General features: G+C 42.3%; 1 long non-coding RNA gene across 1 annotated transcript; it reads left to right on the forward strand.

Moving 5' to 3' along the window:
• Positions 1 to 132: 132 nt before the first annotated feature.
• LOC148215446 (uncharacterized) lies at positions 133 to 19,751 on the forward strand. Its single transcript, XR_015796620.1, has 3 exons — positions 133 to 347; positions 8,162 to 10,752; positions 17,730 to 19,751. It is a non-coding gene; the product is annotated as an uncharacterized LOC148215446 (long non-coding RNA).
• The last annotated feature ends 2,727 nt before the right edge of the window (positions 19,752 to 22,478 follow it).

Consider the following 22,478-nt stretch of genomic DNA (forward strand, 5'->3'; position numbering starts at 1 on the left):
TATTATTTTATCCCATCCCATGGCTTGGCAGTGAAAGAGACTTTAATCAGCACTTGTGTTTCAGTCCAAAGTCCAGAGAAGATCTTTGTGTTTATTTCATTATATTTGTCCCTTACGCCTGCCATAGTTTGTATAATGGGGCCTCTCCCTCAAGACAAACTAAGGAAAGTGTCAGTAGGAAGGCTAAAGTTTCTGTCATGCTCCTATTTAAACAAAAGTTGCTTTGAATTCCTGCCTAGTTCTATCCTTAATTTTCACATGACCTCCATAGGAATAGAATTCTTCTGAAGTAGTGAATCCGCCTCATTCATTTGCAAGGAAAGCAAATGTCAGTAAGTACAACTAAGGTAAGTTGGGCAAAATACATTTTTCATAAGGATGCAAGTTTGTGGGTCATTGATCAGCTCCATTATTAATTGACATTGGTACAGTAATTCATTGCTCATTAGATTTTGCATTCATATTTATATAGGAAAAATTAGCAATGGACTCATATGGTAGGCTAATATAACTTTCTCCCAGACCCTAGACAATATTAAAAAAGCATTGCTCTTAAAATATTTTTGGCTGAAACATTCCTGGTTTACAGAATGATTCCATTTCACAAAGTCATAGACTTGGGGGGGAAAAACCCTCAAAGATCATTAAGCTTAACTCTCTCCCAATGGAGGAATTGTGGCCTGCATCTTGCATGTACAGTAGTCCCTAATCCTTTCCTTCTGGCCTTCACCCATCCCTCTGCTGAGATGTAATACCATTTTATTTTTTAAAAAATTCCCCCATATGCCAAAATAGAAAAAAGAAGAAAATGCCAGATCCATCTCTTAAGTGACATTAACCTAATGCTAAACTATGTTTAATCCACTTGACAATGTTAAACTCTGTGGTCTGTATCCATAATAGTTTTGCAATTCTCCTTAGTGCTAATCCTCTCCTTGCTGCATCATCACAGTGTTCCAGAAAATTCTTTAATTCCCAGAAAGACTGCAGTGGGAAAAGAGGGATTGGTGAAAACCAGGGATTGCTCTATTGAAAAATTGCCTTTACATGCAATCATTTAAACAATTTGCTTTGCTTTGCTTTGCTTTGCTTTGCTTTCCTTTCTGACTGCTGCCAGACTTTTCTTGAGATTGAGTGCCAACCCTATAAGGTAGACCAGATCAGGAAACTGACTCCGCAAGAAGACTAGAACTATATTTTATTGACGCAGGCTGCAAGTCTGTCTGTATTTTCCCTTCCCTCTCTCTTATACCTAGGGCAGTATTTCTCAACCTCAGCAACTTTTAAGAGGTATGGACTTCAACTCCCAGAATTCCCTAGCCAGCATGCTGGCTGGGGAATTCTGGGAGTTGAAGTCCACATATCTTAAAGCAGGCTGGCTGGGGAATTCTGGGAATTGAAGACTACATGTCTAAAAAAGAGTTGAAGGAAAAAAAGAGAAGCTCTATCTGGAGAGAAGAAGTTGGGTTTCACCCCTTCTACTTCTCCAGGCAGTCACCAGGAATCAAGACTGACCTGAAGGCATGCAACAAACATTCTCACTAGATTTTAATTATAGATTTTTGTATTTATTTGTATTCGTTTAATCAAGACTGGAGAGAGTGAGAGATTGTGTGTTTATGTCTTTACTAAGTACTATTTTAAAGGAGGAACCAAAATGTACTCTCAGTGAGGATTTACAATGATCATATATTAAACAGTGGCATCTTATCTCCATTGATCTGTTTTACTCAGGAGAGTAGGTCTTTCCCCACTCTGAGCTAAAGTGCTATCCACCCATCTTTGGCTTGGCAGAAAATTTTACTGGCAGAAAATGTGTGGTCATGCTTGCAAATCCGTATCTTTAAGCATTGCTTCTGTTTTGGCTTTTAGCTGCATGGTTCCTTCTGGATTCTGAATGTACAGAGTGCGTGGAGCAAAACGAGTGGCAAAACCTCCTGGCTTTGCTGCCCTTCTGCATTCTGAATGTCACCTGCTAGAAGGAAATCATCTGCCAGTCAGGACAGTGATGTGGGGGTGGGGTGGGGGCTTGGGGAGATGCCAAGTTTTGAAAGATGGCTGACTCTCCTCCCCTGCTTTACCATGCACATCAGAACAGGAGAATGCACCTATCAAAATGGGGGAGATGCTCATTAAAGCAAGAGAGCAAACCCGAGCAGCTGCTAAACCTTCACTTGGCCATTTGGCAAGCTGGGGAAGTTGTATGATAAACTGGGAGTTGTCCTCCTGCTTTACTGGGCAGCTCCCCAGTCTATTAAACAGCTGCTTAATAGGCTGTGGGAAACCATCACGTAGAGCTGGGCTGGCAGCTGGCCCAGCTTGTCTCTTTTTTTTTTAGATTTTTTATCTCGCATTTTATTATTTTACAACTCAAGGTGGCGAACCTACCAAATACTTCTTCCTCCTCCTATTTTCCCCACCACAACAGCCCTGTGAGGTGAGCTGAGCTGGGCTGAGAGAGCGTGACCGACCCAAGTCACCCAACCGGCTTTCACGCCTAAGGTGGGACTGGAACTCCCAGTGTCCTGCTTTCTAGCCTGGAGCCTGAACCACTAGACCAGACTGCCTCTCTTTCTCCATGAGGGGAGGAGGGGAAGAATGGCAGCTGAGGACAATGTCCAGGGCCTGAAAAGAAGGGTGTGCCTGGGCTAGTCCATGTTTGCCAAGAGGCACCAGGCTGTTCCTGTCCCCTGTGAATCATCTGACAGAGCCACCAACAGAAGTCAGGAAAGCCTGTCAGCTTTTACATGCCTGGAAACTGCCATGGTGTGAGAGGCTGTGGGGAGAGAATGTCGGCCCTAAACAACCAGTGGAGTGAAGAAGAGTTCATGAGCAGCTCCTCTAATAAATAGCAGCTAGCTCCAGATGCCCCCCCCAAAAAAAAATCAGGAAAAAAGATTCAAAATGTACAAAGAAACTCTCTCTTAGCAAACTCATTAATAAATGATAGCTGGCAGTTCCTATGGCACTTTCCAAGATTCTGTACTTCACACCAATCCTTGAAAGAAAACACCTTATGGTAGTTTGTAGAATTTTTGTTTCCTTGATTGTGCTCTGTGGTGAGGGGCTTGGGAAAATATATATATAGGATAGCGGCTGGATAGCGTAGTGGTTAGAACACTGCCTTTGATGCAGGAGACTGGGGTTCAAATCCTGGCTGGTACCTACCTTACCAGTAGGGGTCCTTGGGCAAAGACCCCCTAACGCTTCACCTGCCTACCTCAAAAATATGAGAGTGACACAAACTAAGAGAGTCATGCCGGCTCAGACGTCGCCCAGATTAACAAGGTCTGCGTCAGATGTTGGGGAACCAGGACAATCTGATGTTAAGTGGGCTACTGGAACAAACTATACATGGACGAGACAAGAGAACTTGGAAATGATGGAATGCTACTACAACAGCAGACCTAATGAGAGGGGACATATGAAATGTATGAGGGAACTATGGATAGACAGAAGGCCTACATCCACACTAACTGAGAAACAACTAGTTACCCAGCGCTTCAACATAGTGAAGAGGAAGCTGCTTTCACAACTTGAGATAGACCAACTCCACATTACAACCCGGACTCAAGCAGACCTGGAAGAACAAGCAGATGTGCAGCCAACACCTGAAGCTGGAATGTCACTGCCACCCCTTCCATTACAGAGCACAGCAGCTGATATGAGGCATAAAATCATGGATAAACTAGCTACAGTCAACCTTCGAGTCCGATTACCAAGGCTCAGTGGAGAAGTACCATCAGATAGTATGCTAGAAGATGCCAACAGAGCCCTCCAGACAATCCCTACTACCACCATAACTGAAACCAATGAATTGGTATATGCTACAGCCGCTGTAATCCTGGAAATGCTTGGCTACACGATCAAGAAGAACAGCAGTACATACCCACCCTGGAAAATGAGATTGGAGGCTAAGATCAAGGCAACTCGGAGAGAAGTCAGTCAGCTGGTGGAACTACAGAAGCGTGTGGAGATTAAGGATAAGACTTGGCTACTGAAAAAATACATGGGCCTGACTCCATCTGAAGCCCTAGAGACTGCTAAACAAAGGCTCACAGCACTGGCTACCAGGCTAAGGAGATACACTAGAGAAGCAGAGGCCAAGAAGATAAATGCCCTGTTCTCCAAAGAACCATCCAAAGTGTACTCCCAACTGCAGTGCAACCACAGAGTAACAGCTGAGCCCCCAGCAGCGGAAACTGAACAGTACTGGAAGAACATATGGGAGAAAGAGAAGATACATAACACCAGTGCAAAGTGGCTGCAGGACCTGAAAGCAGACCACAGCAATCTCCCAGAACAGGAACCAGTCACCATCACAGTAGCAGACATCCAACAGCGGGTCAAGAACATGAAAAGCTGGACAGCACCTGGCCCGGACATGATCCACACCTACTGGCTAAAGAAACTAACAGCAGTACATGAATGCCTGGCAGCACAGATGAACCAACTGCTAGCAGCAGGCTCCCACCCAGACTGGCTAAGACAAGACCATATGGGCCAGTACATGAGCACAGCTCAGAAGGGCATTGGGAACAACACCAGAGGCTCAAAACACCAGTTACTCATAGATAGGGCAGTCACCCGAGACTCAAGGTCTAGGCAGACCAATCTGAGCACAGCCTGGATTGACTACAGGAAAGCCTATGACTCAATGCCACACACATGGATCTGTGAATGCCTGGCACTATACAAAGTCAACAGGACACTAAGGACCTTCCTCAAGAACTCAATGGGACTGTGGAAGACAACACTGGAAGTGAACTCAAGACAGCTCGCACAAGTGGCCATCAAGTGCGGCATATACCCAGGTGATGCACTGTCCCCACTGCTGTTCTGCATAGGCTTAAACCCCCTCAGCCAGATAATCACAAGGTCTGGATATGGGTACAAGTTCAAGAGTGGAATCACCATCAGCCACCTCCTCTACATGGATGACATCAAGCTGTATGCTAAGAGTGAACGAGACATCGACTCACTGATCCACCTGACACGGATCTACAGTGAGGACATTGGGATGTCATTCAGATTGGAGAAGTGTGGCAGGATGATAGTAAAGAGAGGGAAGGCAGTTAAGACCGATGGAGTGGAACTACCAGTGGGCCACATAGCAGACATAGAGACCAGCTATAAATACCTTGGTGTCCCACAGTCACACGGGAACCATGAGGAGGAGGCAAGGAAGACAGCAACATCCAAGTACCACCAAAGGATAAGACAGGTCCTGAAGAGCCAGCTCAATGGGAAGAACAAGATCCATGCCATCAACATGAATGCCCTGCCAGTCATCAGATACCCTGCCGGTATAGTGAGCTGGCCAAAGGAAGACATGGAGGCTGCCGATGTGAAGACCCAGAAGCTCCTCACAATGTACGGAGGTTTCCACCCCAAGTCCAACACGGGAACCATGTAGACTGTACACTCCCAGAGACTGTACAGCAGCCGCAAAGAGGGCAGGCAGGGTCTGATGAGTGTCAAAGCCACTGTCCTGGACGAAACCCGGAGTGTCCAGGAGTACATCAGTAAGATGGCACCCAAAGATGAGCTGCTGAGCGAATGCCTCAGGCAGCAGCAGACAAGGCAGGAGGTTCAAGCAGAGGAAGTACCATGGCAAGACAAGCCCCTGCATGGGATGTACCATAGACAGATAGCTGAGGTGGCTGACATTGGGAAATCCTATCAGTGGCTGGAAAGGGCCGGACTAAAAGACAGCACTGAGGCACTGATCATACCAGCACAAGAACAGGCACTAAGCACCAGATCCATAGAAGCAGGGGTCTACCACACTAGACAGGACCCAAGGTACAGCTTGTGCAAAGAGGCCTCAGAGACAGTCCAACACATAGTGGCAGAGTGTAAGATGCAGGCAGGAACAGCATACACTGAACGGCACAACCAAGTAGCTGGCATTGTGTACAGGAACATCTGCACAGCATATGGGCTAGACCCCCCCAAGTCCAGATGGGAGATTCCACAGAAGGTCGTGGAGAATAACAGGGCTAAGATCCTGTGGGACTTCCAGATCCAGACGGACAGGCAGGTACTGGCTAATCAACCAGACATCGTGGTAGTAGACAAAGACCAGACAGCGGTAGTGATAGATGTAGCAGTGCCAAGTGACAGCAACATCAGGAAGAAGGAGCATGAGAAGCTGGAGAAGTACCAGGGCCTGAAGGAGGAAATAGAGAGGATGTGGAAAGTAAAGGCCAAAGTGGTCCCAGTGGTGGTAGGAGCACTCGGGGCCGTGACTCCTAAGCTGGGAGAATCGCTCCAACAGATCCCAGGAACAACATCAGAGCTCTCTGTGCAGAAGTGTGCAGTGCTAGGAACAGCTAAGATACTGCGCAGAACCCTCAAACTCCCAGGCCTCTGGTAGAGGACCCGAGATTGAGGAAGACACGTACCACCCATAGGTGTGAGAGGGGATTTTTTTTTTTATATATATAATTTTATTAAAGAAGTTTTCATTAATAAAAAAAATTGGCACAGATGACACCAAAACAAGCAGCCACTTGTTAACCCAAACCCCACACCCCCCACACACCCCCACACGCCCCACACACCCCCTAACCCTACCACCACACCCCCCATTCCCCGCCCCTTCAGATCTCTATAAATACCCACAAAGGGTCACATCATCCTGGGCACAAAGAGAACTTCTCCTGTCTGTGCTCCTGCTCTCTGAACATGCGGGTCACAGATGCTGGCGAAACGTTAGGAAACAAAACTTCCAGAACACGGCCACTCAGCCCGGAAGACCCACACCAGCCATCGTATTCCGGCTGTGAAAGCCTTCGACAATACAGAGCTTGGATTGTTTCTGATGGCACGTCATAGCTAGGTTTGCTTTGTACACTCCATAAACCCTAAATCTGAATTCTAAAATTGTGGGGAACGGCAGCTGCAGCTGCTTGTTTACAAAGGAAAAGATTTATTTGCAAAATCTTTGAGGCACTCTAATATTATCTGACTTTCATTGCTACTCAAGAATGATCTCCTATGACTGTATGGACTTGAGTGAGTTAGTTACAGTATTGCTGCACTTAGCATTCTTCCTTTGCAAAAAAAGTCAGTGTCATCTAAGTAGTGTCAAGGTCACTGCTATACATGCAACGTCAGGGAGGGAATTTGACTGGGGCATTGCACCTGTCAAACCATAATGGAGGTGTGTCCTAAGGCAGGTTCAGGGAGGACAGAACCCTCCCACTGAGCAGAAGGACAAAAGCTTGCTTGATCTTGATTTTTACTATATGCATATTGGATTTGCCATTTAATTTATAGCTTGTCTCAGAGCTTACTCTTACTCTTAGCAGAAGTAACCTTTTTTCTTGGACTTCCTGTTTTCCAAAAACTGAATTTTATCAGGCAAGATGCCAAATATACAATTTATACCTTGATTATTCAGAAGTTAACAAGTACCTGAATTCTGATAACATCAACAGACTATCTTGCCACTATTATCATTATCATATCAATCCTTGTCAAGCGGCATGTATGAGATATTTTATAAACTGAATTTGGTTAATCCTAACTACTATAAAATCATAATCATTGCAATGAAGATGGTATCTAGACAGTATATTACTTCTTCACTTTCTATTCTTCATTCACATATAAATTCAACACAACTGAAATGCTGCATTTGATTTCCAAGTAATCACTGAGATTTTTTCACATTTTTGTTTTTTTCAAGGTTTGTGTTATGGTTTCTGCAGCCAACAATTTATTAATTCAACAGAACACCTGATATTTTCAGTAATTTAATTTGCTTCTTGTTTTGGACCAAAGCTTTCATAAAACTGAATAATTCCAGCAAATATTCTACCTTCACTCCTGTTTTGTTATCCTTACTTCCTCCTTACATTTGGTTTGTACTGGGCCTACTGTTGTCCAGCATGCTATTCTTGCTGGGTTTACAGACTCTATACCTAGTTCTATGGGATAAATATAGATAGATAGATAGATAGATAGATAGATAGATAGATAGATAGATAGATAGATAGACAGACAGACAGACAGACAGACAGACAGACAGACAGACAGACAGACAGACAGACTTTTTTCCTTTTAGCATTCAATTGTCATTTGTAGCAACTGGGCATGCTTAGACCTCATTACATTGTTTTGGGATTACGCATTTACTTTTTTTTCCCCACAGAAAGATATTTTGTTCTTTATGTGAGTTCATCACTGCTATCAAGCGAGGTGTTATTTCTTTCTTCTATGTGGGTGGCATTCTTCTGATTACATATATTCTGGCTCTCAGTTAAGTACAGAGATATTCAAATGCCAGGATGTAGCTATGCCTATAAAGATCAGAATCATGCAGACAATGGATTTCCCTGTGACACCCAATGGAAATGGAAGTTGGACTTTGAAGAACCAGAATGGAAAGACTGTAATGCTTTTCGTGTTGGAGAAGACTCCTGAGAATACCATGGAGAGCCAAGAAAACAAATAGATCAAACAAATCAACTCAGAGTTCTCACTCAAGGCACAAATGACCAGGCTTAAATTATCATACTTTGGACACATTGTGCAAAGACATCTCTGGAGCAGTCTATAATGCTGGGAAAAATGGAAGGAAAGTGAAGAAAAGGGCAACGATGGCAACATGAATGGACACAGTGGTGATGTGTGCCAATGCCACCAACACCCAAACAAACATCCCACAAGGGGTCCATCAGGAGGACCTGAAGGACCAAGTTGGAGTCAGATCCTCCTGAAGATAAATCTATGTGGTTATTGCGAGTTGACACCAATGTGGTGACACATAATCAATCAATCTGAAGCACAGATATTTATATGATATGGCCTTTTAACTATAGCTAGCAATTTAGTACAAGCCTGAGTTCCATACTTGTATTCAAAATCATGTATCTATGTTGAAACCTACTGTACTTGTGACAGAGGACACAAGGACAGGACATGTCCTCCTTTTGCTGGATATTTGATAACCCTAATTACACTGGCAATAGCATGCTCCACTACCTCAAATAATAAAATAAGATCAAAAATACCTCCAAGAGAAATATGAAAAAAAACCCTGAAGAACCTTAAAACTAAGAGGAGAGAGTGGGAAGGGGGAGGAGGAGACAATTTCTAAGAAACTGTAAAGCAGATTTCTGCATGACATTAGTCCATCAAACCCATTTAAGTTGGACTTGGAAGTTGTGGAGTTGGAATAATTTACCTGGGTCGGTGAAAGTTCAGTCATGGGAGGTCTTGGAATGTGGGTGTAACTGGTTGATGGATGTGATAGTCAAATCTCTTAGATAAGGTAGGAAGCCAGCAATATGTCTTTTATTTGTTTATGAATAAACTTTGATATTGGGCAAAAGTGAAGGGAAAGTAGGTGAGGCCTTTCCATTTAGATTACTAATGCAGCTTTACATTAAGGTTGTTAGGAACCATTTTATGGTACTGAATCTAGTCCTTAAATGGTAATGCTCAAAGATCCTACCATCAGGAATGTGTTCAATGTACCATTTCAATGTGCTATGGTTTCTGTCATTGTTATGTACATGACAGACTGCACGTCAGCTTTCTTTGTGAGACTGCAGTTCTCCGAATCTTGCTAGTATTTGAAATCTGTGTTTGTACAAAAAGCCCCACATTCACACAGTCGTGGTCTACCTTAGATAGATAGATAGAATTACAGATATAATTTCCTAATGAAGATTGGCTATTTCCCAGATGTAATGGAAGTAATTTGTCTTAATCATATTTTATTTCTATCCCATTAAGGTGCTGCTCTCACAATTGTAAACTGTCTCCTTTTTACAAAGGCAGAGATAATTGACAGATCAGTCTATTTCCAAGCCGTGTATTCACTCATCAGCCAATTCAATTTTTTCCTCATTACAAAAAAGTCCATCTCCAATTTGCATTTAAATACATATTGGGCTGTACGTTCACTCACAAAAAAACACTTGTTTAAATCTGTTTTCTCCGAAAACACTAATTTTAAATGCATTTTTAGAGTTCTCTAAGAAATTATTGCAAAACGTTCAATATTCACCTTGCCTTTCCATTAAAAATAATGTGTAGGGTGTTATTTCATACATTAATGTTGATATGGGATCAGCTCAGTTAATACCACAAAGATCAGATTCCCACACTATTTCTATCCACATCCATCCTCGACCGTTCCAGTCACAGTTCTCTGAAAATCTTCATTTTAGGGAGTGAACCTAAGAGGTGTGATCTTGGGAGACTGAGGGAACTGCAAAAACAGTCTGAAGGTAATGTCGCTTCGTTTGTAAGAGTGTTCAGTCCTAGGAATTGGTTTTGTTGCTGACAGCAGACAAGGTACTTCTTGCAGCAGTCGGCTTTAACACACACACATACTGTACAAACATCCAAAACAAACAGCAAAATCTCAACCACCTCATATTTCAAGTTAAGATCGTCTCTCAGCATTGTCAGAATTCACCCCAGGATTATCACCCTGAAGTATAATGCAGAAAGAAAGGAAGAAAAAAGGATTCAGTGTTAGAATTAAAAAAAATAAAATAAAAAGCATTCCTGAAAGTTAGGGGTTTGGATATGGAAGAATGGAATCTAATTGCAAGCTCCAGAAATTCAGACTTTCAGTTCAGCGCAATTGGCAATAAAGAAACAGCTTCACCTTTGTGGCTGTACATGCTCTGACTTCCACATGGGCTAGGTAGCAAAAGACACACATATTTTTGGAGGACTCAGCATGGACTTAACTGAGCCCAATATTCCTACAGTAGCCTTTTTCAGGTAAGGGAAATATTGTTTGTTGTAGTAGTTGTTGTTTTGTTATTACTGTTTGATTTAAAAGGATGTCTATCATTTAGGTCAGAGAGGTTCTCCAGATGAAGCACAGTCCTGCTAGTGGCATGAGATGAGCACTCCTGTTGATCACAAGATGCAATCAGAGAACTTGCGGTCCAACATGCCCCTGTGCCAATCATATTTTATCTGTAGATGAGGAAATGCACTTCCAGGTGGAAGATCCTGCTCCAATTATGGCTGTGGGTTTCTGCCTGATGCCTGAAGGAATGTTCTGTGCTCACTAAAAGGGATTCTTGTTTCAGCCTGTCTCCCAGCTCCTAGGGCATTCTTGTAAATCAATATCATGATAGAAGTTAGAACTTCTCTTTCCCACATGCCAATTTTCCTTTATTTTTAAATTAAAAGGATCTAGAAAATAATTAAAGTTAGGTGGATGGGAAGCTTCCAAAGGTCTTTAGAAATTTCAGTGTTACTCTTCGTATCCATTTTTATTAATTTTATTAGAGAATCTTCCATCTGCTCTAATCTTGTATGTTGAATACACGTCTAAATCTACAGATTTATCTTTGGAGCCCATGATTATGAGAGTGTGAGCCACATGCCTACAAGGTGACAAGGACCAAGGGAGATGTCTGTAGGGTTATAATGATATTTGGAATCGATTAGGAACTGGAGGAAAGGTAATAATGATTTTTGGGAAGCCACAAAGGACTTGATTAAAGTTTCAGACCCAGAAAACAACATTGTCTACTTTTGCTAGGCTTGACATTAAGACAAAATGTAGTCTTAATGGAGAATTTATGAAGGATTATACAAATGGTTACCTATGTTTCCAGCATAGATGCCATGCACCTTAAGTCATAGGTATGTGCTCTTCCTATTAAGTGTTCTTAACCCAGCATTGTTTACTTTTTCCTGCACAGTGTATATCTGTGTGCATTCTCCTTTTTCACTAGAGGTCGCCATCTCCCTGCTTTTTGCTTGCACATTGACTAATGCAAACCTTTCCTGCAGAAAGAATTTCATCCATTTTTTTCCTCTGTCTCTGCCTTTGTTATTAACTTTGATATTACTGCCTTTGATATTAACTTCTGGCTGCTTTATTGCTGTTAAAGAGAAAATTGGTAGAAAAGCATTTGAAATGTGAAATATGCCTGGCTCTCCACTCCCCAAATCAACAAAAGGCCCACAATTTTTATTTTAAGAATACCTTGATTTCATAATTGCCAACATTTCAGAGACACAGTCAGGGACATGGTAATTTAAATGTCCCTCAAATTGCACAATACTCAACATGCTTTTGCTCCTCCCTCCTTCTTCTAAGCTGGCATTCTATCTCTCCAGCCAAAAAGGGATGGTCAAGTCAATCAGAACAGACATCCAAACAATTATGTTTTTATTTTTGTTTAATTATGTTTGTACCAGAAGTAGAGAACATTTTACAATCCAATTCTGGGAAAGGTTTTGAGGGCCACATTCCAGGTTTGACAGAGCCAAAGTTAAAATGGATAGAAAAGGGAAGGGAAGGGAGACTTCTGAAATAAGCAAAGACATTTTTGTACACACCTTTATCCTGATGGCCCAAAGAGCCTGCCCTAAACTGAGATGGGAGGAAATTGGCTGAACTTAACATAAATAGACTACTTTTGTTCTCAGCTGGTTGCAAAGATCACCCTTCCAGCAATAGGAGGAAGATAAACCCTCCATTGATAACATGGGCATCAGGTGAGCATGCCCAGAGAAAGTAGGCTGGCAAAGGCAACAGCCTGGAAGGAACAATGTGAAGCAATGAAATATAACATGTTGATTTCAGCTGTTTGGGGTCCAATTTTTTCTGAGGTAGGGCTTTATTGCAGGACAACACTTTGGAAAATGGTGATCTTCAGCACTTCCTGAGGGAGTAAATATGGGATCTGCAGCAGCTGGGCAGTTCTTTCACATCCATTATGCTTAGGCAACCTGGGGAGGCCCCTGAAGCAGTTTTGTCAAGCGTTTGGGAGGACGTGGCTGCCTCTTGGTTTTGAGGAAAAATATTTCACTTGCACCTTTGAATGCAGTGCCTATCAGATGTCAGAAGTAGAAGTGAAAAATGCCTTATTAAGGTACCTCTGGAAGCTTGTCAAATTAGTTGGTATCTAATTTCCTTCCAGCCTTGGCTAATATAGCCAACTTAGGTAGAAGTGAAGTACAGTCGTAACACCTCTTAAGCTCAAGAGTCAGCATTATGTGGGGGGAAAATAATGTTCCTGATAGTCAATGATGGGAGTTATCAGCAAAATGCAGATGGCTACTTCCACACTGCATCTCCTGAGAGGCAAGGCTGGCGTTTTAGCCCAACTGCTGCCAAGGAAGGAGAGGGTAGACCTTGAGGTGAGGCTGCTGGCAATTCTTTATTGGATCATTTGGGCCATAGCAACATGCTGGCCTGTTTCTTCCTCTTGGGGTGGAAGACGATGATGGGTTTGTAAGCATTAGCGTTGGGGGAGTAGGATTCTAAGACTGGAGGCTCATTTGTTGTGTGTTATTTGTTATGTGTTTGTTCCTTAGACCTCATTGTTGACTGAATTCTTATTTTCCTCCTCTGGCATGTCTTCTGATACCTACTTTCTGTGTAATATAATCATACACAGTCACATCTCTTCTTGACTCATCACAGCCAGTCCCCACACAGCCAGGATTAGAGAGGTCAGATGATGTGTCTTCCTTCTAAGAAAATTCACCCTCTGGCATCTCTGTTTTGTAAAATTACAATACAACCACCAGGATATGTTAGGAGCTATTCTTGGCACTGAAGTGTTACTGTCTGATTTACAGTGAACAGTTTTGGGGGTCAAATGGTAATGAATATATGACTTTGGTTAGTTTTTCAATTACAGTGGTAACTCTAGTTACGAACGCCCCTCCTTATGAATTTTTTGAGATACGACCAGCTCTGGCCCCAAAAATTTACCTCGACTTGCGAACCGGATCCGTGGCCATTTTCCGCCCATTCCACATGGTCCGTGGCCATTTTTCCGCCCGTGCCACGTGGTCCGTGGCCATTTTCTGCCCATTCCACATGGTCCGCAGCCATTTTTCTGCCCATTCCACGTGGTCCGCAGCCATTTTTCCGCCCGTTCCACGTGGTCCGCGGCCATTTTTCCGCCCTGCCGCGTGGTCCGCGGCCATTTTCCGCCCCTGACACGTGGTCTGGGACCATTTTTCTGCCCCTGACACGTGGTCCGCAGCCATTTTTCCACCCTGCCGCGTGGTCCGTGGCCATTTTTCCGCCCCTGCCGCGTGGTCCACGGACGCTGGAATGGATTAATGGTAATTACATTGAACCTTATGGGAAAATTTGCCTCGTGTTGCGACCAATTCGAGTTGCAACCAGAGTCACGGAATGGATTAAATTCGTAACTTGAGGTTCCACTGTATCTTATGACCCGATTCTCTGCTGTCCTGTCTCTCACATTGTTAGGGTTGCTAGGTTACAAAGCAATCCCCAGAGTATCCAGATTTCTCTGGGTCCCAGGATGGAGAGAGGAGCAAGACAAGTGTATTTACAGTCCCATCATTTGCCTTTGCCTTCCACCTCTTAACGAGTAGTTTATAGAAACTGGGAGAAGGAGCAACTGAGAGGAGACAAAACGGCTCTGTTTCTACTAGCTCAGGGAATCAAATTAAGATTGACAGAGATACTGTGCCAGTGTTGACAGTTGAAAGAATTTTAGGGCATGTTTGCACACACAAGTTTTCACAGCAGCAATTGTGAAATGTGAAAGTAGGTTCTTACTGGCTATGTCTCCATCAGTCCCTCTGCTGCACCATCTATACCAGGGGTCTATCTTCAGAGAGGACCTTGCTGTACACCAAAGGCCGCCTCCCTTGTACTTTGGAATGGAAGGGCTTACAACTGTCTCTCCTTCACAGGCATAATTCCTCTTAACAAACACATTGTGGTAGGGTTGGCCAAGGAAGAGATAGTGAGTCCTATTTGTCCCCTCCATACAGTGGTATCATCAGGACAGTATTTTGAGGCAGAAGGTAAGGGCCACACGCACAGAATGAGCAACACAGCACACAGTTTCAAGTTAATCAAGTTGTGTCCCAGAGAGGGGAGAGGGTTACCTAACTGTAGCACAGCCTCCATACAATCAATTTTGTGAAATCAGAAATAAACTAATGAGAACTATAGCTGCTAGCTACCAGTGGGTTGACTGGAATATAAAAAGGTGCTTTGCAATATGCCGGAAAGGATTACATATGAAGCACCTCTTCATGAATCATTAAAATAGCTGCATCTTTTTCCAAGTTCATTCTATAGTACCACTTGTCTTGGAAATGGACTGATCAGCCTGTTCCTAAATCAAAAATTCATATGAATATTACCTATATGGATTCTCTTGACAGCAAGAGCTGGTATTGTAAGTAATCTGTTTCAGTCTTTTGAGTACAGGGCTGGCTTTTGCCCAGTGAATAATTACATTATGACTTCCTGAATTTGCTTTTCATTCAAATAAGCTTGAATCAATATTTACATTTTAATGTAATATTGACAATTATCTGAAAGTGTGAGAAAACAACATAACTTGTTAGAAAAAGAATGTTAAGTTTCTTTCCTTGGAGATAAAAGTGGCTAAGGACAGAGGATGTTTTTTTAGGAAATTAGTTGTCATCTGCAAGAAAAATTGTGATGTGTGATGTACACACATTCTAAAATACAGGTTGTTCACAGGTTTTACAGGTATTTGCAAAACTTGTTTAACTAGACACAACAGTAAGCAGAAAAACAAAGTGCCCACCCTTGGAAACAATGCTTTTATCAGATCTTTTTATGAGAGCTCATTCAGCATGCTTTATCTTTTTCTTGTGAGAAAATGTGAAAGAAAAAAGAAAATGATATTAGTGACTTGTATATAGACCCCATTTCTTATAGTATACAGTGGGGCAAAAAAGTATTTAGTCAGCCACCAATTGTGCAAGTTCTCCCACTTAAAAAGATGAGAGAGGCCTGTAATTTTCATCATAGGTATACCTCAACTATGAGAGACAAAATGGGGAAAAAAATCCAGAAAATCACATTGTCTGATTTTTAAAGAATTTATTTGCAAATCATGGTGGAAAATAAGTATTTGGTCAATATCAAAAGTTCATCTCAATACTTTGTTATATATCCTTTGTTGGCAATGACAGAGGTCAAACATTTTCTGTAAGTCTTCACAAGGTTTTCACACACTGTTGCTGGTATTTTGGCCCATTCCTCCATCTCCTCTAGAGCAGTGATGTTTTGGGGCTGTCGCTGGGCAACACAGACTTTCAACTCCCTCCAAAGGTTTTCCATGGGGTTGAGATCTGGAGACTGGCTAGGCCGCTCCAGGACCTTGAAATGCTTCTTACGAAGCCACTCCTTCGTTGCCCGGGCGGTGTGTTTGGGATCATTGTCATGCTGAAAGACCCAGCCATGTTTCATCTTCAATGCCCTTGCTGATGGAAGGAGGTGTTCACTCAAAATCTCACGATACATGGCCCCATTCATTCTTTCCTTTACACGGATCAGTCGTCCTGGTCCCTTTGCAGAAAAACAGCCCCAAAGCATGATGTTTCCACCCCCATGCTTCACAGTAGGTATGGTATTCTTTGGATGCAACTCAGCATTCTCTCTCCTCCAAACACAACGAGTTGAGTTTAGACCAAAACGTTCTACTTTGGTTTCATCTGACCATATGACATTTTCCCAATCCTCTTCTGGATCATCCAAATGCTCTCTAGCAAACTTCAGATGGGCCCAGACATGTACTGGCTTAAGCAGGGGGACACATCTGGCACTGCAGGATTTGAGTCCCTGGCAGCATAGTGTGTTACTGATGGTAGCCTTCGTTACTTTGGTCCCAGCTCTCTGCAGGTCATTCACTAGGTCACCCCGTGTGGTTCTGGGATTTTTGCTCACCATTCTTGTGATCATTTTGACCCCACGGGAGATCTTGCATGGAGCCCCAGATCGAGGGAGATTATCAATGGTCTTGTATGTCTTCCATTTTCTAATTATTGCTCCCACAGTTGATTTCTTCACACCAAGCTGCTTGCCTATTGCAGATTCAGTCTTCCCAGCCTGGTGCAGGTCTACAATTTTGTTTCTGGTGTCCTTCAACAGCTCTTTGGTCTTGGCCATAGTGGAGTTTGGAGTGTGACTTTGAGGTTGTGGACAGGTGTCTTTTATACTGATAACAAGGTCACACAGGTCCCATTACTACAGGTAACGAGTGGAGGACAGAGGAGCCTCTTAAAGAAGTAGTTACAGGTCTGTGAGAGCCAGACATCTTGCTTGTTTGTAGGTGATCAAATACTTATTTTCCACCATGATTTGCAAATAAATTCTTTAAAAATCAGACAATGTGATTTTCTGGATTTTTTTTTTCTCATTTTGTCTCTCATAGTAGAGGTATACCTATGATGAAAATTACAGGCCTCTCTCACCTTTTTAAGTGGGAGAACTTGCACAATTGGTGGCTGACTAAATACTTTTTTGCCCCACTGTAAATCAATCATCTCCAGCCTGGTTTTATCCAGATGTGTTAGGACTGCAACTTCCAGAATTCCCAAGTAAGATTAACCAGCCAGGTTTTGGGAGTTAAAATCTCAGTGTAACTGGAGGTCACTAGGCTAGGGAAAACTGCCATACGGGAGGCAATAATTGGTCTCTTTCTGGATTAATTTATTGTGATAACCCCTGTCCCAAACCTCTTTTGGCCTTTTCAGTGTTCTTGTGTCTGTGTGTTTTCACATCCCTTCCATTTCCTATGCAACTAATGAAACAAGCTATGATCCACAAAGGCTTAGGTGATAATAAATGTGCTAATCTTTAAGGTGCTGCAAATTATTAATCTTTTTAATAACTGGATTGCCTTGCCTAACTCAGAATGTATCAGCATTTTCAAAATTCTATTGTGTCTTCAGTATTTCATCTTCTTCACATTTTGCAGTTGATAAAACCCCCAGGACCATCTCATCAGCGCCACTGAAACTGAGAAAGGTGTCAAGCAAGGCTATCCATTGGACCCACTCTTATTCAACTTCTATATCAACTCCATGGTGGGCCATCTCCTCAACATGAACGTTCACTCCCCAAAACTTGCTAGGAGACACATCTCTATTCTACTCTATACAGACAATGCAGCAATACTTTCAAGTATGCCAATTGACCTTAAAAGAGCACTGAGAGCATTAACACAGTACTACAAGAAAGACCAGTTACAACTCAATGATCAAAACACTAAAATCATGGCATTTGCCAAAAGGCCCAAGAGTCACTCCTGGAGCATAGATGGCCACAAGACAGAGCAGGTCTCCTATTTCAAATACCTGGGAGTAGTCCTTCATTCTGCCAGCAGTAGGAAAGCCCATGGGGACTACATTGCTGAAAATGCACAGAGGACCTCATCTGCCATCCTTAAATTCCTCAAGATAAGAGGTGGTCATTATGTTCCTGCAGCACTCAAATTATTTGAAGCCAAGCCAATAGCACAACTTCTTTATGGTGCCCAGCTGGGCCTCTCCTCCAATTTTGCACCATTAGAACTTGTACAATCCAAATTCAGCCCTTCAAGTCCCAAAATGTGTCTCTAATGCTACCCTGCAACTACAGACAGACCTCATGAAAGCGGAGGCTAGAGTGTGGGTAATCATACTCAACTATTGGCTCAGACTATTCTTTTTTCCCCTTGGCCTCCCCCATTAACTCTGATGATTTTCAATCCACATGGAAACAGGCAGTGGCAACTAAAATCTCATCCTTGGGCTTCTCTCCAGGTCTTCCACTCAGCATGGGATGTGATCAGCCCAAAGTACTTATTAAACAGCATGTAGCAGACCCAGAGCACCAGTTGGATCGAGCCAGGACCTCAACCTTTATTGCCAGTGAATCCAACAAGTACTCTGCCTCTCCTATGGCATACTTAACTAAACTGAAGTACCTAAACACCAGAGGGCCTTCACTCTGGCATGATGTCATGCCCTCCCCTCAGCTGTCCTTGAAGGCCGATACAGGAAGAATCCTTACCCGGAGAAACAATGCCCCTGTGACTCTGGACACACAGAAACAACAGAGTGTGTGCCTGTATCACAGAGACATTTATACTAGCCTCATCTCACCATTACTGCATCAACACCCAGAGCGCACAGGACAATTCTACACCTCCCTGCTGCTTTCAGATACCAACCCTGCTACAACATATAGTGTTGCCAGGTTCTGTGCAGCAGCGATTAAAATTCGTCAGATGATGACTTGTGCCATAAACCAGTCTTAATGAGCATCTAGTTCATCATACTAGACTGGTCTGTAATTTGTAATTTGCTATATACTAACCACCCCTACACCCATCTAACGCTCCTACCCTTCCATTTAGATTCCTTTTAGATATATATTTTCTATTTTATAACTTTTGGCTTTTTATAATAATAATAATAGTAATAGTTATATTAACTATTACTAAATATTTATTAACTAGCTACTAAATAATAATTATTATTATTTAGACTCTGATGTATTTTCAATTGACTGTTGCTTTTTAATTGACTGTACCTCACCCTCCTTATTCTGGTCTTTAACTGTAATAAAGATCTGATCTGATTTGATTTGATTTGATTCAGTTGATACATCCCAAAGTCGTCTTTGTGAGTCATCCATATGATTTACACATGTGAGCAGAACCTGGCCAAAAAAAAAAGATTTGGAGCCTGATATGTCAGATTCTTGAGAGGGATTACAAAAGAAGCAAATCATGATGCAGTGAATATTGGGTTCAATGAACATTGCGTTAGTATGTTGCATTCCACAAACTGTTTTGGGGGGAGGGTGTTGAAAGAAACTCGTGACTCAGTAATTGAACCTGAAACCTACAGTATATTATTGTTGTTTTTTTTAATTCTACCTTAACTGCTTCCGGTCCTATAGTGTTATTAAGAAACTCAATGATTGTTTTGTTCCTTCCATTTCCATCCATTCTCATATAAACAGGCACACCCTCTGTATTTCTTTAGCTCTTGTTAATTTGATGTCTCGTTTCTGAGTACCTGTCTCCCTCCATTACATTGGTGTCTTAACAACTAATGAAAGCTGGTAACTGGCTGAATTGTTGTACCAGGTTCTTTCCTACTCCATCACTGAGAAATTGCCTTTATTAAAAAACAAAACAAAACCTTGTTATTTTGCCCTGTCCATTAGAATCTCTCTATCATTATCTAATGATAATGTCTAGAGAATGCCAAAATGTTGTTGCAGGTCAGTAAGGGATTGTATAGTTTGCTGCATAGACCAATATGGATGTTACTGTATAGTGTTTTTAACTTAATAATTTTAAGAGTCATGTATTATATGTTTCATGCCTGGCCATAAATAAGAGTTGCTGGGAGTCGGGCGGCATATAAATCTCTGCTTTTTGTGAAGTCTCTCTGTGTGCACATGTGTGTGTGCGCTGTAGGCAGCCAGGCGTTGTCTCAAAATTTCATAGAATGTTTTTGTGTGTGCTCGTGCATCTTTTCCTTGTTGCAATTTAGACCAATGCTCTTTTAAAATCCAACTCTTTATATCCTTTTTGTTTCACTTTTGCTTACATCTATCTGGATTCGAATGTGTGTTTTTTAATTGTTAGTTTGGTCACCTTCTTCTGTATCTACCCCCATCATGGCCCTAGTAGAATTCAATTTAATTTTAGTAAAGACAGTCAATTTCATTAGTAGGGAGAGTCATGCACCTCTGCTTGTCCCCACCATACACAGAACGTAATAATGGATACATCAAATGGTCTTTCATATATCAGTGAAGTGTTACACCCCATCCTCCTGCTTCATCAAGCTCAAGTGTTTTTTATTCATAAACCCTAGCCCCTTCATCTGCTTCTTAAGTTTTATTGGGGATATACTCAAGCACATCTCCATATTGAATTTCTTCATATTAATTTTAAGTAGGTAATACATTTAGTTTTCCCTTCCAGATCTTGCCCCTGAAATGTGGTGATGTTTTAGTGTGAAAATTATAAGCAAAATAATTGCATTGAGCCACCACTGGGCTTAAGGCACATATTCTGCTTAAAAACAAATGCTCCTGAAGCCATACCCTCAAAAATGTCCCACATTTCAACATTGTCCCCCCAGTAATTTCCTTGCATGATTGCAACAGTCTACAATTCTAGTCCCAAAGCAGTCTGGGGTCCATGCTTCAATTAGGAAACGTTTCCCATGAGACTGTATAGCTCTCTCTGCAATTAATTGTTGCATTATTTCCTGGGAACAGAGCAGCCATCTGCTTGCACAAGTCTCTTGAGAGCTTTGTTTGTGAATGAGCCCTATATTGTGATTAGGACACAGGGAGATCCTTAGCAACTGCTTTGAATGATGAACCAGCCAGCACAGAAAGATTAGCGAATCGAACCAAAGCTGCAGCGCACATGTGTTTTTGTAATAGGATGAAAGACCTGCTTATGAATCCATTGTCACTTCAAACAAATAAGCTTTACTTATTTAGTACACCAACTGGTTAGTAATTAGTTACTTAGGGTCTTAATTATTTGAGCATATAGAACTTGGTAGACTGTACTTCACTGTGCTAAGTGTGCTATGCTACCCTATTGCTAAGTATCAAAATATAGGTCAAGAGTTCAAACGTGTGTTGCTTTCTGCTTCCTATTTTGGAGATCAAATTATATAAGCATTTGGTGAGAGGAACGATCAGAATCTGTCAGGCCTAGCCCAAGGAACTCCAAGAGACCGTGTAAATTCAGTCCAGCAATGTTTATTAGCTACAAGCTCTAGCAAGAATCTTCCCAGACTGAACCCCCAGCTCCCAAGCAATGCCAGCCACAACATTGTGAATTCCTCAGGGAGGTGCCAGCCTCATCCTCTTATCTCTCCCCCGCGACTCAGGAGATGAAAGAAAATGTTTTTCTCCCTGAGTCTGGCCTTCATGCTTCCATTCCATCACAGAATCTATGTTCTAAAGATACAAGTCTCCTTCTCACCAAGAGCATTGTTAGTAATAGGCTGGTGTGAGGGAGCTGCATTTTGCTTCTATTGTTGTTGTTGTTCCATTGTTAAGTCGTGCCCGACTCTTCGTGACCCTGTGGACCGTATCGCGCCAGGCCTTCCTGTCCTTCACCGCCTCCCTGAGTTTGCTCAGTTTCATGCTCAATTTTGCTTCTATAGACCACTTTATACCTCAGACTTGATTCATCTCAGTGAACACAGTGAGTTGTAAGGCACAGCAGAAACCTCTTCTAGCTACTAGACAGGCCAGAGAAGGCCTCAAAAGCAGTGTGAAACAGCACAGTAGCAGCTGCATTTAGTTCTTTATAAGATGAGACTGTGTTGCTTCATGAAGCGGCTTTGAGAGAGATGCTTCACGGGAAGCTTCATCAGAGCAAAGCATCTGTTTGTAACTGATCGGAGTACTTTTGCTGGTAGCTATTTCCCATAGCTGACACACAACAATAATGCAACATGTAGGCAAGTAGTCAGATTGTGTCCTCTCCTACATAGGCGTTTGTTCCAAAGGGGATGTTCAGGGTAAAAGGAACATGGTCTTGAAACTGGAGTCAGGTTGTAATTCAGTGGTAGAGCACTTGTTTCGCATTTCAGGATTGTACTCCCAATGCTAAAGGATAATGTCCAGGGGCCTCTTTTGTAGGACTGGATTATACCATTGAGAACTCCAGATCTGGCCTAAACATACCAGTTCT

The sequence above is a fragment of the Python bivittatus genome, unplaced genomic scaffold, assembly GCF_059951505.1.
Source record: "Python bivittatus isolate LINGU-HERP-01145 unplaced genomic scaffold, Pbiv_v1 ctg000410_np1212, whole genome shotgun sequence".
NCBI classification, from domain to species: domain Eukaryota; kingdom Metazoa; phylum Chordata; class Lepidosauria; order Squamata; family Pythonidae; genus Python; species Python bivittatus.